We start from the raw sequence: 15,348 nt of genomic DNA, 5'->3' as shown, positions 1-15,348 counted from the left end.
TTCACCTGGCTCTTGTGGATGATGCTGTTCATGTCACTGAGCAGTGACCACCACTGGCCTTGCTACAGAAAACTTGGAACTAGACAGAGGTGCACACGCGAAGTTGACCCTCCCCTTGTGCCAAGACCCCATTTCACCCCAGCAAAGGGCAAACGTGAGGCTGGAGGCAATAAGCCCCTGGGCGGGCTCTCGCCTCCAGCCCTGCAGCCCCACCTGGTCAGGCAACAAAATGTGCCCAAACCAACAGCATTGCGGCTGGCTTTACATGCACTCTGGCCAGCTTATCCTCTGGGTAACAGAGCATCGCTTCTTTGCAGGTGGAGCCCTGGGCTCCAGATAGGACATGACCCTCCCACCTCGGCCCAACACAAAGCACCAGGAGACCATGATGGCCCTTGGCTGCCCTTGGCAGTGACGGCTATGGGCAGGAGCACCCAAGAGCCTTACAGCTTATCCCACCTTGATCATAAGGGAAAATCCACCATCTCTCTTTCAAACTAATTTTGCTTTCCCCAAAGGAATAACTCATTAAAGAATCACAATTGAAAGCCTTTAGGGATTGCATCCTTGCAAAACAAAGTCCCTAGTCCTTTCTCAGGAACAATGAATTGTGCTTTTTTTGATGAAACAATAAAAGGACTCAGAGTCATCCAGTGGATTAGCACAAACATTTATCCTAACTTGGCAGAGATACAAGCAATGAGGAAAAGAGTCCAAGAAAGGAATAAATAATAGATAACCTCAGTACCTGGGGTCAAAACACTGGGAAAACATTCCCTACACAACACAAGCTGTGAAATCCCATCTTTTGAAATATATACTTCCAAATTCAGAATGAAATGCCAAAGGAGCAACTTTGCTTTTGACCAGATGTTTGCATTTTGTTGATATTTTTAACAATTACCTGACAACACTTAATCCAGTGCTTTGAAAAGGGGTATCACTATGTGAAGTTTTTCTATTGGTATAATTATGAGTAGACTTCACTGCAGAGTTTGGTAAATTAGGGTCCTCCTAGCTCATACACAGCATGTGCATAGCTACTCTGCAGCTGTAAAGTCTGCATTATCACATGAGAAGTTAACTTTTTTATATATATCCTGATTTATCAGGGGTTCTTCTGAAACATGCAGGATACACATACATATATATTATTTTTTATAATTTTTTGTCACATTAAGTAGTCAGTTTTCACCCCCAAAAAATTCTACTAGAATTTTCACTTTTCAGCAGTTTTCCTTTTTGGTTATTAAAGTGACTGATTTCTTACCTTATTAGTTTTTATTCCTCTGTTCTTCTTGCTGGGAGTGGAGTTTTGACTGTGGCTGGCTCTAGAAGCAATGAAAAAATGTGATCATCCTCAAAGGTCTCAGTCAATTGCTCTGCGACTCACACTAATCAATCAAGTCCAAACCTTTAAATTTGACTACAAAAGGCAAATCTTTCCTACCTGTCCCTCTCACTTCTCCTCTTCAGACAACTACATCTTGGTGTGTTAACTTTCAGCCTGTTCCTGCTAGTTTCTCTGTATTAACCAAAGTGGGTATTTTGGTTTTTTAAGACAGCTTAAGCAATGGGTTGCAGACACAGTTCTTGTGTCTGCATATTTATTACGGCAAGGGGAAGCTGTATACTCAGGGGCATTCCTTTTGTTGCTGGCAACATAATAACATTTGCTTAATTGTGTTTTATTAATGTTAATATACCCAGAGGCTCAGACTCTGCCTGCACATTTTTGTAAATTGAATTAAAGGAAAAATGAATCAGAGTTAAAAGACAGCTGATTAATTTTATTCACTTGCTTAAGGGGGTTTAAGCCAAATGGTCTCCACATCTATTTTTCTTTAGAGAACAGACTTCATAGCCACAGGGCTAAGAGAAACTTGTCAGTAAGCCATTTTCATTGTCATGTGTCAAGGAGAGCTATTTAAAGCATTAAAAGGAGTGGACATTAGAGAGAGGTGCTCACCCCCTGCTCTGTACAAATGGCAAGGTTGTACAGACACGGTCTCTCCTGCCTGCTGCCGAGATCAGAGGGTTTTCATAAAGCATTTTCTAATGAAGCTTTCAGAACAGCCCCCAGAGCCTGCTGCTTGAGACAGGCAAGGACACCGGCACAGCACAAACCTGCTAAAAAGGGACATTTCGATCCACAGAAAATCCAACTTATTAGCAGGTCTACCTCAACACATACTGTAATTTAAAGGCCATTATTGCACTATTTAATAGGCTTTCAGCTAGTCACAGTAGAAATCAGTTCTTGAGACAGATTTCTCATTTGGAAATAAACATAATTCGTTAGAGAAGCCTCCTCTGGATATGTATTTGTACAAAGCCTGGGCTGAAATGTCAGTGTGAATGCAGCGCTGTTCAGTAGGAAACTCTATTTACCAGTTATTCAGAAGAGTTTGGTCTGAAGAGACTGTATATACAAATGTGTTAGGCATTTCTGACAACCCTCCTTTGAGTGATTTCTTCATGACTTCTTATTCTAAACTGGAAATTTGTAAAAGATAGCAAGGCAAAAGTCTCAAAGGATGTTTAAAATGTATGCAGAAGTGGATGGCTCAAGCCCCTCCACGTTAGCAGAAGGCACAGCAGACGTCCCTCATCATGACTGGCACATCATGTCAGGATCAGGATCTGAACATTGTCCATCTGTTTTGTCAGCCAGGGACCTGGGAAGGAAAAAGCCTAGTCTGTAAGGAAAGGATTTCCACTCTTCCAGATCCCATCACCGTGGGATGGGCTGTAGAAGACTCCCAGTCAGCATAGACCATCTCCAGCCACATGGCCACGGCCAATTCTCTCTGCAAGTACCACTCAGGTGACCTTGCACAGCTAATGACATATGGATAAAGAAAATGACCCAGGAGGAGGAAATGTAGAATTTCTGAGAGTAAAGGAAATTATTATTTGGCTCACCAAATAACCGTTGACCCTTTTTGCAGGCTTTTTCACATCCTGTGTTCCAGACAAACAAGACGTATGTACCACCAGATCTTACACATGCATGCACTTGGCAAATCCCATGTTGCATCCCAGCCTGCAAGGTACCTTCATGTGCCACAGGCATGAGCAAAGCTGTCCACCAAGTCAACAGCCACATCAGAATGTGAGAAATTTGTGGCATGGCCCTATAGCTAAGGGTGGCAAGATCCTCCCTTTTGGTCTCCTTTGTGCATATGTCACCAAGACACCATCCTGCTGGAGTTTTTCACACCACTTGGAGATTCTTGGTGCCTATCAAGCCCTCAAATAAAATCTGTGGCCACTCGTGTGACATGGGCTTTCACACCATCCTGGCCATCTGCACCGTACCATGGGCATCTCACACATCCAGAAGTATGTGATGTCAGCCAAACTGCAGCCCAGGGCACTTCATTTCAGGCCCCTGCAAGCTTTGCCTCCTATCTTTCACTGTTGTATCTCTATTGCAAAGGCAATGTTTGACTTTATGAGAGTGATCTCCACCAGCACAAGCATGGGTCAGGGTTGTTCGACAAAACTGTTTGGTTTTCAGGGGTACTCTGACATTTCACCAAGGCTTTGTTTTCCTTTTGTTGTGAATGGAAACTAAAATGCAGGAATAACAGGCTCTGAATGAAAGAAAAATACATCTGTCACTCATGTTCCTCTCCTTGCAGGATGGAAAACCCTCAGAGCCCGTCGCTGCTGGGTGGGGAGCAGTCCTTCTCCCATCTGCCTCCCAGGTTGCTGCACCCAGCTGTGTGGAGACCTCCTGGGGCCACCCTGCACTTACAGGGCGTGCAGGGCTCTGAACACCCACAGAAATGTGTGGGATTTTGGGGTGGCTTGTGCATCCACATGCTTGTCTGAGGAGGCACAAATGGGTTTTAATATTCTTCCACGCTGCAGGCTGGAGGAGGCAGGTATGGAAGGGGAGAAGGAGCACTCTGCAGAGGTCCCCTCCTTTCAGCAGTTTACTTTATGCCCATTGTCGCTAATGCAGTTGTTTTCCTCCAGAATCTAGGATGCAGAATAAAGACTTACGAGGATAAAAATCCCATTTTCAAAGCTATGGCAGAGGCAGTCACTTTTCAGAGAACTCTCTGCACTGCAGAGACAGTTCTGGGCAAGCCAGCTACCCTCTGGGGCTTCTAGCTGGTGGGCCACGTGGAGCTAGGCTGTAAGGAGACACTGCTCCTTTGATCCCAGTGAGGGATGCTCTCCCTTGCACTCCAGCTGAGCTTGGTCCACAGTGCCCCAAGCCCCGCAGCAGCCCACCAGCAGTATGAGAGAACTTCCCAGGCCCTGCTGGAGACCCCTGAGGATGCATTCATGGGGGGGCCTCACTTCTGATCTTGCCCTGTCAGAAGGAGAGAAATAGCTGTCATTTAAAAATAGAAATAAAGTTTCTACAAGGCCAGGGCACACATCTCCCATTTGCTTGTTTAAATTACTTCCAGCTGAAGAGGCAGTCCCCCCCGACAGCTCTTGAGTGATAGGAACTTCATGCTGAGAAGGCCATGTGAGCTTTGGCAGTGTTCAAAAAGATGCTTTAAAACTAACACAGATCTACTGTCTCATAGGAACAGCCTGAGGCGCTCCCTTTGCAAAGGGAAAAATGTGTCGTGACAGGGCTACCGTACACGTTTACAATACTAATGCTGCTCAAAGAGAGCGCAAAGCATATGCATGCGTATGAGGAATCCGATTCATCTGCCAAGTACTGCCATAATCTTCATCGGATCACATGTTGATCAGCCAGTTGCGGTCTTCAGAAGGGACTATCCCATACGTTAGAGATGCTGCGTACAGCAAAGGCTGGCAAAATCAAAACAATCAGTGAAACAACTGCCTTCCTAAATTTACATTAACTGAACTGCAGTCTTAACAGTAATTTTTCCAGCTTCACCAGACCACACTGTTTGCAGTCGAATGCTGCCGAGCTCTGATCCAGAGACACCTTGCTCATCCAGTACCTTCAGTCCAATGCATTGTTGCATCATTAGAAGAATCTGAGAAATAGGGGAGATCCAGCTTTAGAAGCGCACATCTGTGTAGCACACTAGCAGCACCTCTATCCTTAATAAAATTTCAAGAATGTGTCCTTGAGGCCCGCAAGAACTACAAAAGGAGTTCAAGTTTCCTTCAGCTAATGTACCAAGGTGTACATATGATCTGGGAGATTATTGATACAGTAACTTTCATCTGCACATCACGTTAATAACCCACCATAACATGTGATCTCAGAAATCCCCTGAGAAAAAAAATTCAGTCTGCTCTGGGTAGCACCTCATCCACTTTCGATATTGTACGACAATAATAGTCTGAAAACACATTTTACACAGTTATTTTTAAGACTAAGTCTCAACAATTAGGTTTTACTTTTATCAGCAAGCCCTAGGCTTTAGTAAAATATTATCATCCTTAGTAAGTAGCTGTGTACGCACTTATTTTACCAGTTCAATTATGCCAGTTACTAAGATAAAATGAATATAGTTACTGAGAAAACATATTTAGATTTTCAATTTTTTGCAGGGTCAAGAAACCTTCTCAATGTTCTTATGAATAAGCCATTGATTTTATTGACTACAACATATTTTGATAGCTTTCATCCACAAACTGGTAAGAAAGATTTTTAGACATCAGGAACAGTTCTCCTAAACTAACAGTTTTGCTAAATGTCAGAGAGAGCATAATTGTCACTGGAAAACAGCTCTTCAAAAGCGACACCACATTATTAGCTCTCACACTGACCTGTACTGGTTGTTGGATGAAAATTCCTCTCACACTGAAATACCCTTGACCCTGTGCAAGGGTGGTAGGCAACATGAAACTAGACTAGTTCTTCTACCTATGTTTCACCATTTGCTTGGATACAAAATCCTCTGTTATCAGTTTCCCTGAAAATCACTCTTAGCAGTAGATTAATGTTGTGGGAAAGTAAAGAATTAATTTACTTACTTCAGTTTGAAGACTGACAAAACATTTTCTAGGGTTGGAAACACATGTATTCATCTGCAGGACTTCCTCATTTTCCCCCAGGCCTACGCACCTTTCACTCTTTAGGCAAGACCCTCATCTTAGAGTGGTCACAGCTTCAGGAGACACCCTGATGTACCAGTTTTCCCCCTGGGTTTCTGGCTAGGTTCAAGCCTTTCCCACTCCCCTGAGAATTTCTTGTGATGCAATAACAACTCAATGCACCATCAGCATTACCTACTTTAAATTATTCTTTCCAGTGTTCAGTGTTACTGGCAGCCTCCTCCTGTCTTCAACTATTGCTCTCTGTTCAGCATGCAAAGATGGAGCCACCACTTGGCCAGAAAATAAAAATTTCTAATAACTGTTCCAACACATCACTTTACACAAGTTATCCATCCATTGTGAGGAAACACTCCTTGCCCTTTGTCACAGTTGGGTCCAAAATTGTGGGCGCCCTGTTGCATTTCATTCAGCCGTAAGCACTGGCAATCGCAGCTCACACAAAAAACATGCAGAAGAATGATGCCAATGATTCATTACCAGTAAGAAAAAGAGCCCAAGCAGGCTGCTGGCCAAAGAGCAGGGAGCAGGGAGCACAGATTGGAGAGGCAGCCCCTACTCCTGCTGCTGAGGGCTGTACAAGTGAACCTCATCATCTGTGGTGCACATCATCAGACACAAAGTAAGATCACTGCTCAGCATCGCACAGCTAAGGTGGGGTGCAGCTGGGAACAGAGGCTAGACCTCTCAGCATGCCATATCTGTGCTACCAACCTGGTTTACGTCACAGATTAGCCAAACGCTTACTGCTCTCTGTACGTTACCGGCCCACTGTACGGTTTGGCATTCAAAAAAAGAACAGCGTATCAATGGTGTGAGGACAAAACCACATTATATATATCTGCCAGTTATAAAGATCCATCTTGTGAAATGTTGGATGTCCGTAATTTGCACAATATTCAACTGGATCCACGGAAGTTCAGCATCTCCCTTTAAGGAAGTAATAAACCATGAAATAAATATGTAAGTAGACAAACACAATGTGTTAGCTGGTGTCCCAGCTGCTGGTGTCCCACTTAATGCCAGATGATGTTCTGAATCTATTCCCCAGTTCTAGTACAGTAACATGCATGTGCTGCAGAATGCTGCATGTCAAAGTGGGAATTCGGGCCTTTTACCAAACCAGGGTGCTTTTTCCAAACATTGTCTGAAAAAATCAGATTCCATTATAAGGACAGGAACTGCAGGAAGAAAGCATTTTCATTGATGGCTTGTTTACATATAGGATTTTCTCCATGAGATGTGCTCAGGTAAAAAAAAATAATTGTGCTTCTGTAGTAACTATTGTGTAAGAAATAGTTTCTTGAACGGATTCTTAAAGAGAGGTGTAAAAGCACAAATGGAGATAACTAACACCACAGCTCTGAGACATGAAGCCGTTAACCCCAGCGGGGCACTGAGTGCTGCCCAAAGTCATCATCGTTAACTATTTCATTGTCAGCCACTGGATGAAACACAAAGGGAGTGAAATATCATTTTGGTGTCAAAAATAGATGATGTTTGAGAAAGTGAACCACAGTGTGTTACCAGATGCTTGGAGCTGAAACTCAGTTGAGAGGGGAGCACAGACCCTGAGAAGTCCAGCAGTATGCACGTTCTGCTGTCTTGAACTGCAAGAAGCATGCTGAGTTCAGGGAATCTGAGAAGGTGCTTCTGCTCGTTTTCACAGCTCAAATTACCTCTGTGATTTAACACATACTGCACGGTACAGGTGTGTCACCAAGTGCCACTTCAGCCAGAGTTAAAACTTGGACCATGAAAGAGTTTATTTCTCACTACATACTAAATTTCTCCAGTTAAAAGCTTATAAGAAAATTTATAGGTCTTTGGCTCCAAGAAAAGCTACAGATATGATACATACAAACCCTTCCTGACTGCAGCACTCTGATTCCTGTGAACTCCTGTCCATCATTAAGGAATAAAAAGCCCCCAGACTACAGTTTTCACAATTCTTTATTGATTTAATAGGAGAAATAAATGGTTTTGGTAGGTGCCTTAGGAAGAAGAGCTGAATGATGATGGAGTGACAGCTCTGTGGATTAACAAGAAAGTCACCCAAAGGAGAATTGAAATAAGTTATTGAATGCATTGCCCTTTGCTCCTTCCTATCATCTTTCAGTTCTGATCAAGTGTTGCACAGAAGAGCATCCCTAACGTTCATAATCTAAATTTGATTGTTGAGTACATGCATCAAATTGATTCTGCTGTACAGAAAAGAAAGCAACGGCCTCCAGGCAGGCTTCCCGCTGGGGTATAAATGGAGCTCAGCTGCATCCTGGTTTGTCTCGGTGTCACAGGGCAAGTGGAGAGGTGGCACATCACCACCACCCCCACGCACAGACTCCTGCCATCCCTGCTCTGAGGGAGCGACCCTGACAGTCAGGCAAGATGCTCTGTTCTTCCCAGAAACACTTTTCACGTTTCCTGCCAGCTGGACACCGTGCCATATGAACGGGCTGTAGAGGTTGAACTAGTCACCACCTGTAGAGTCTTCTGTCGCTTAAAAATAACACATGCTCAGGCAGAAATTGCTCTTCAGCTTCCTGGGGTGTAATTTTCTTCTGCTTGAACTATGTATTCAGACAGGTATAATTCTGATCAGAGTCTCAATTTTAGGTAAGCTATTCATCAGGTTCCTTCTCTAATTCCTTTTCTTACACTTCAGTGAGGAACAGTGATTTGATTTTTTTTCCCATGTTATGTCTATTAATAATATTTTCCTCTCAACCTCTCTACGCCATGATCACATACACATGCTTTGCAAAAGCCTGGTAACAGGACATCTATTCTCTGCCATGGGGACACACTACCAAACAGAAAAGGAAGCTTTCCCTTGCATTTCCAGTTTTGCACTAAAAACCTTCAAAAAACATTCAGAAATAATCATTTTCCTTTTCTCTTTTGTGTTCAGCAGTGTCAAAACAACAACTATATGTGTGGGGCAGTGGAGCTTTGTGACAGCAAACAGGCAGAAAATAGTATTGGGGGCCCTTTAAACTGAAAAGCCCCATCCCCATCAGGACTGTTTTGAGAGTCTCTTGGCAGGTACTGTAGCTTAAAATACTCCGTATAGGAAGATGTCAATTAACTTTTCAAAAAAGATACAGCCTTGCAGGCACTCTTTGTCATTGCCAGCCAAGGATGGCTCCCTGCATGGCCTGGGGGACTGCAGGCAAGGAAGCAAGCTGCCTGCAAGTGCTCAGGAGTGCCAGAGCAAAGGCAGGGAGCCAGGCGGTTGGCATTCCCCACAGCCAGAGCACATCTCTCCTGGCTGCTCCACCCTGCTGTGTGACACTGGGAGGCACCAGAGCAGAGATCAAACCAGTGGATGCTTCTCAATCCACTGGTCTTGAGATGTGGGAAAAGCATGAGGGAGTGGGAGGTAGGAGAAAGATGGGAAAGAAGAGAGGGACTGATGACTTCATTTCTTCTTTCTCCAGATACGTTCTTTACAAACAGGAGTGGGGAAGCAGAAGTGCAACAGCAGCAAACACCTTAGAGACCTCGGTGCTGAGTGAAGTTAAATTGTCAAGAAAACAGGGAAATGAGGAAAACTAGGTGGCTGGGAAGGTATAGCTGGGAAGCAGAAGAAAAGAGATGTTTGGTGTGAAGACAGAGGGGTTTGTGACACTGAGCACTGCCTGTCCCACAGCTGCCTGGGCTCTGGCTTCTGTTACACCCAGGGATGTAGTTGTGCATGGTACCAGACTGGAGGCCGTGAGAGACAGACCTTGTTGGTTTATTTCACATTTAATGGGGAGGTGGGGGGTGGGGGGGGTGGTGATGGTGTGATCCTTTTTTTTTTTAGAAATATGTTCCTCCAGCACAGGAAAACAAAGAATTTGTCAGAGCTCTGGGCCAGCGAGTAGCTGAGCTTTGCTGTTAGCTCTGCTTTCTGCGTTCCTGCCTACAGCTGTTAGTGCTACGCTGCTGTTACGTTACTCATACACTGGCAGGTGCAGAGGCTGAACATGGAAATAGAGAAGCTAGGAAAGAAAATTATTTTCAAGGTGGCTTCAAAAATATTTTTATCATTCTCATATAGAAACTTCCTCATCATTGGAAAGAAAGAATCACATTTTAGAAAACAGTAAGGTACAGTTCAGAGGTCCATACACAGATACTTAGATAATATGCAGCATAACTTATTTTAGAATCCAGCCAGTATCTACTCTAGGAAATAACAGCTGAATACAAAAGTTATGTGTGACTGGATACAATCACTACCTATAGGCAGCCATTGATATTTTTAGTAGTAACTAATGAAAGTCTACCCTTGATGCTATCACATTGAACAGTGTTCTTACCTAGCCTCAGAGGCACGAGGACCGCAGCTGTCAGGATGCTGCCAAGGCAATTTGCTTGATGCAGAGTGAATGTTACACGCCTGCGTGCACAAGCACACATGCACCCAGAAGAGCTCGCTGGGAACCCAGGCTTAGATGCAATTAGGAACAGGAGCGAGTTTGCTTGAAATATATTTATTTTGATTAAAGGCTTTCAGTTTTAACATATCTCCATTTCTTTTTTTATCATATGATCTCACAGATCACGCTACTGGTCCATCTAGTCCATTAGCCTTTCTCCAGTAAGAGGTCAACATCAGATATGATCTCTCAAAGGGCCGGTTAGGGATACCCTGTCAAAAGGGGCACTGCCAGAGCTGCAGCAGCCACTACAAGGACAAGAAATGCAAGAGCCTAGAATGAATTACATGCAGGTACCTTCATGCACACGTGTCAAAACAGGGCAGCATTTACTATGATTTCATAACAGCTATTCAAGGAAATAGTCCAAGCTTCATCTAAGAAGAAAACAAGAGAGCAAAGGGATACACTGGGACTTTTCTCCTCCTTTCCACTTCCCTCCTGCTCTATTCTGAACACTGTACATAAACCTGCATAAACAAACTACACTTTTCATCAGCAATGCAATGCTACAAACACACAACCATATTGGGACCTGCGTGTCTCATCATTTTTTTGCATTGCTCCATTCCTGTTCATGAAGGTTGGGTGCAGTTTGCCTCTCCTCGTGACCTGTTTTTCCATGCACTCTGACTATGCCCTTCTAGCACAACTCACAGTTGAAAAGTTCCATTTGTTCCCACAGAAATTTCTCCAGCCTTTTAAATCATTTTCACCATCTCCATTGCCAACACTTGAAAGTTTTTGGTGTATTTTTTCACAAGGATTACCAGAACTGAAAGAAGTATTCCAGATCAAGGTTTTCCATTAATTTATGGGTTGGTATGGTAATCTGGAGATTTTTGTTCACTCTTCAGCCCAGCATTTTGCTTACTTTTTAATATATCTTTTTTTCTTTCTTCATTAAGAGCTAGATCAGATCCAGTCCTATTAGTGGGACTATTTATAAACTACAGAAGTGACTTGGTAATTCCTACTGATTTGTAGTCCTACCTATGTGCCTGCCCCCTCTCATGGTCTGTAACTTCTGGGACAGTAGTATTTCACCTATCCAAAGCCTAAGCTAGCACACCATTGCCTACCCCTTCATGACTGTTATTGTTGAGATGGAGTGGAGGTAAGAAGCCACAATAATCTTTTTTGGGACAGTCAAACTGTCAGATTGTCCTTCCTCCCAGGAGAAGTCCTACATCTATTTGCCCTACCTTCTCCTTTCAGCAGAATACCACAGTCAGCCATGAACACCCAAACCCTGAACACAAAAATGACAAACTCAGCAGTGTAAGTGATTTATAGCTAGTTTCTGTTACCTTCAGAAGACAGGACAGGTCGCATTTGGAGTGCAGCCTCTTTCACTGCCTCCTGCAGCTGCTTCTGCTTAAGAAATTTTGTGAGGAAACACTCCTTGTATGGACTTTGTCATCCCATGCTGATTTTGTGGTGTTAAGGTATTACAGTGATGGGCACCTCAGAAATAAATCAAAAATTATTATTTCAGAGTAAGAAATTATAGAAAGACTATTAAACCAACTGCTGAAAGTACCGCACGACAAAAGCATTTCTACTAACAGCTCTTTTCTGCACTGCAGTTCACGCGCTATGGTGACTGCACTTCTCCCCCTTCTCCAGGCTGTCCTACGGACTCGGGAGTTGCTGGCTACGCCTCAGCACCTTAAGTAATGAGTTGGGCAGCTGAACACCCCTTGACTGTACCGGTAACTCCTACTCAGTTGAGGCAGAGGGTGGCACTGCCTGTGCTGGAACTCCTGTTGACTGGTCAAAGGAGGGAAGAAGAATGGAAATAATCAGTTATTCCCTGACAGCCCTGGAATGTTCCTCCTACCAGATCATTGTCCGAGTGGTAACCGAGTGGAACAATATGTTGTTCCTGGAATTTTTGGGAAAATTAATATCTCAGGTTGCAGTTGGGATAAAAATTTACTGATGACTAAGGCCTTCATCTCACAGTCTTATAAGCAGAGGTCCTTAAGTGAGACCCTTTTGAGCTCTTCTTGGACCACAGTGGGCTGCGACCAGCATCTCCCTCTGAGTGGGATATCACTCAGGGCTCGCAGACCACCAAGCCTTGGATACTAGGGGGACCATCAAGGAAAGCTGATGATGGGTCCTGGGCTGATTCCTCTGCTCCTCAAGGCTCAACCCTTCACCCACTGAGGAATGCAAAAGCATAAGATGCATTTCACTGAACTCAAGAGCAAACTTTTAGCAGGTATACCTTTGCTGCAATATATACTGCAGGCTCGAAGTAGTTAGGTTAGTTATATAATTTTGTGATTTAAAGCAAATGGATTTGCTGCTAAAATCTTACAAAATGTGAATAAACTTTCTTTTTTTCTCTCTGTCTCTCTCTACCCTTCAGATCTAATCTGTTGTCCAAGTCTGAGACTGGGAACAGATCCAGCTGCATCTAAACTGTGTGAGAGTTTAGAAAACAAGGGGGTCTATTCTGAACCTCATGACTCAGCAGAAGGGTCTCCCTTATTCTTTACTCCACTTTTTATATCACCCCCTTTATAAACTGTTGACCAAGACTGAGACTAAGATTGGATCCAGCCACACCTAAACCCTGTGAGAGTTTAGAAAGCAAGGGGGTCTACTCTAAACCTCATGACTCAATGGGAGGATCTCTTTTACCCTTTCATACCCTTTGATCTTATTAAACTGTTTCTACCTCTATTCTAATTTGATTTCTACTTGATTTATCTCTGTGCATTTACTCCATGTGATAAGTAATAGAGTGAAACTTGCCATCAAATCTTGTGTAGTCACATTCCCACATATTCCTATTAAATCTGCTTCACTTCAAGTCTTTGGTGGTAATTCTTTAGGAGACTGGACCCAACCACTCTTTTTGTGACACTTGCACACTGGAGGGAGAAGTTTCATGTTGAAAGACATGGCAAATTGATCAAGATAAGAGCACTGAAATGAAATTGCCTTCAAAGTTACAATTTTTTGAAAACCTACCTATACTAACAAAGACTTCTGAGCAATAGGAAAGACACATAAAAAGTGCATTATAAACATTTAGAAAGTATATTACTTTTCTTCTGTTAAAATGTTGCTAGAAACTGAAAAATAAAATAACCTTTAATAATTCAGCTTTCAATTTGCCAGATTTTAGAACACAAAATATCATAAACATGGTGATCTTTGCAGATACAGGCAAGTTAACACTAAACCATCAAAATTAGTAGATATTTCTCTTTAATAACATTTTTGCTTAACTGATGTTTTGGTGGGATTTGCAGGTAATGTTTTGTGCTATAAGATGCCCACTAATTACTAAGGGCCTAAGCCTTCTCCAAAATAATCAGCAAGATCCAGAGACCAGCAAGAAGACTTGGAGTGCCATTTTCATATGTCAGAAAATAATCCCATGTGTCTGGGAGTTCAGTAACCTGCAGCTACCTCTGGGAGGGAGGATTTGATATATAAAGATATTGAGATATAAAACTTGTAGAAATCCTGAAGTGCTTCACCTTCCTTTAGAGACTATACTGGGAAGATCTGAGCTGTCAAGGTAAAATTTGAAACTTTTCCTACATTTAAATTGGAGCAGACAGGACTTGCAACATCAGGAATATTGAGATGCTGGGATTCCAGCACAAATGAAGAAACTCCAGGTGTTTTTGCTAGGAAATCACTAGAAGGAATTATTGCAGCTTTATGAAATTTTATAGTAAAGCTGAAAATATTTCTTATGTTATTGAGCAACTTTGGTAAAGTGATAAATGCCTTGAAAACTTATTAAAGTGATGGCACTTTTGACTTCTTAGTATGTCTCAGGATCACTTCATACTTTAGCCTAAAAATACAAAGTAGCTTTCGCAAAAAACAGCTGGAGCAATACCAAAGACAGTTCCTATAGCAAGAGTTCAGTCAAAGATTTGATGGAAAACAGTGGGAACAGGTGAAATCTCATATTCAAATCTACCATTATTTCCTCGGAACAAACAGATCTAAAAGCTCTGTATCAAGTAGCAGATAGTAGCAGTTATAATCAGGAAAAAAAATTATCTCAAAACCACCTGCTTCTACTAAGATGTTAAAAAATCAAATGCATACACCAGTCTGGATTAGCCACACACCACTAGGGACTGGGTTGAAATACTAACGAAGACAGCATCCCCTGGCTTTGATTTAGGTAGCCCTTTCAAGTTTAAAGCCAGTCTATCCACAGGTTTTAGTAAGAACTACTGCCGCATGCCAAAATTACCAGTTTCCTTGTCTTCACCGTTACCAGCCACCTTCACTGCGGTGCAGAAACAAGAAACCCTGTTTCAGTGGCAGGCCGAATTCATGAGCAGATTGAAATATTCTTGTAGATCCTGCTTCTAGATTTGCCCAGAAGCCAATGAACATTTTCTGGTGAGCTCTGCAGTTTCCTATCAGCAGTTGAGTTCTACTGAAATTCCCACCAAGGCTTCCTGTGCACTCCATCTGAAACTGTGACCAGAAGGGAAAAGACCACAAGGCACTGACACAGGTTTATATGAAACAACTTTTCATCTTTAACAGTCAGGATAAGGTATAAGAAAGATCTTCAAAGTGTAGAGGTCAAGACAGGTAGGGAAAAAGTCAAGAAAACCAGGAATAGGAGGAAGAAGCTACCCTGCACAGCAGGCAGACCAGTTTGCAGGTGTCTTCCTCAGAGGAACACACATCTCCAAGACATCTTCATGGGCCTCAAACTGTGCTGCTGAATATTTCTGCATGTCTCCAGTAGAAATATCTTGCTGCTTGACTTCTCTCTCCAAATGCATCCAACATGCTGTCCAGTAAAACTGTGACTTACTGGCTTTTTTATATAAACAACATCAGAGTTATGCTTTCATTTTTCTGTTTGTCTGAAGAGCCCAGAGCAGCCTATTCTCTCCTGCAGGTG

The sequence above is a fragment of the Falco rusticolus genome, chromosome 3 (genome assembly GCF_015220075.1).
Source record: "Falco rusticolus isolate bFalRus1 chromosome 3, bFalRus1.pri, whole genome shotgun sequence".
Lineage (NCBI taxonomy): Eukaryota > Metazoa > Chordata > Aves > Falconiformes > Falconidae > Falco > Falco rusticolus.
The sequence above is the reverse complement of the archived record's forward strand: the minus strand, read 5'-3'. Positions refer to the sequence as shown.